The following is a 1304-nucleotide window of genomic DNA, read 5'->3' as shown; positions in this document are numbered from 1 at the left end:
GCCGTTGATAGGGTGTGGGGGTGGTCGGGGCATGGCTTCGCTGGGGCGGGGGGCTAGTCGGTCGGACTGGTGCGGCCCGGGCCGGGACTTGGCTGTCTGCTCTTCTCCACCCCAGATTGAAGGGGTCTACCTCCTGGGTTCGGGTGTGAGCTGCCCTCTGCAGGGGGTGGGTGCATATCCTGGACCTGGGGGGTATAGAGTATCTATGGTGAGTGTGAGTGGATTGTGGCATCCACTTTGTGTGTCTTTGAATGAGCGGGTGAGAGGATGAGGGTGGTACTGTGTGATTGTGTTTGTGTATGCTTGTATTTTTGTCAGGCTGGGACTTGTGCGGCCCCTTCTTCAGGGTCGTTTGAGGACCCATTGCTCCCCTGCCGTGCTGCCCTCTGGTGAGTTGTGCCTTTGCCCACTGGCACACTGGTGGCTCTCGTTGTCCGGGGCTGGGTGCTTGGGCGTATGCCGGCTCAGCCCGGTGGCTGCCCGGTGGGGCTTGGGTCCCTCTGGCCCTGTCGGGCCTTGGCCTGGGGTGGGGGGGAGCGCCCTGCGGGCCCGGGCCTCTGTGTCCATGCCTAGATCCACTCTGGCGCGGTGGGTACCGGCAGGGCCTTTGAGTTCATCGCTGCTGTACCCAGGTGTTACTGTGTGTGGTCGCTGGTGGGGCTCTCCCGGTTCTCTCCTATGGTCCACTTTGGGGGTTGGATGGGCAGCCTTTCCGGCATGGGTGTCTCTGGGGCTGCGCGCTTGGGGTCCTTCTTGGGGTCTTTGGCGCTGGACTCCCTTCCGTTGGCTTCCAGCTTTGCGGGTTGGGTCTGGGGTCCTCCACAGTCACTTTGAAACATTCCATTGGAGAGATCTTATACATACATGCATGCTCACAACCGCACACAAACAGGTGTTTACATCCTGGGTTTTCTATTCGGACACTGACTGAATGAAATGTGCATATGTGTATGTATAGATATATGCATATGTGTATGTATATATATATATACATGTGAAAGTGTGTGGGTATGTAGGTATGGGTATGTATGTGTATATGTATTTATGTATGTATGTGTATGTATGTATGTGTGTATGTACAGTATATATGTGTATATGTGTATACAGCGGGTAAAATAACTATTGAACACGTCACCATTTTTCTCAGTAAATATATTACTAAAGGTGCTAATGACATGTAATTTTCACCAGATGTCGGTAACAACCCAAATGATCCACACATACAAAAAATCAAATCATAAATATGCAGAAATTAAGTTATTTGTAATAATGTGGAATGGCACAGGGAAAAAGTATTGAACACA

Source organism: Austrofundulus limnaeus, unplaced genomic scaffold (genome assembly GCF_001266775.1).
Source record: "Austrofundulus limnaeus strain Quisiro unplaced genomic scaffold, Austrofundulus_limnaeus-1.0 Scaffold93, whole genome shotgun sequence".
NCBI lineage: Eukaryota > Metazoa > Chordata > Actinopteri > Cyprinodontiformes > Rivulidae > Austrofundulus > Austrofundulus limnaeus.
This window is presented reverse-complemented; position numbering follows the sequence as displayed.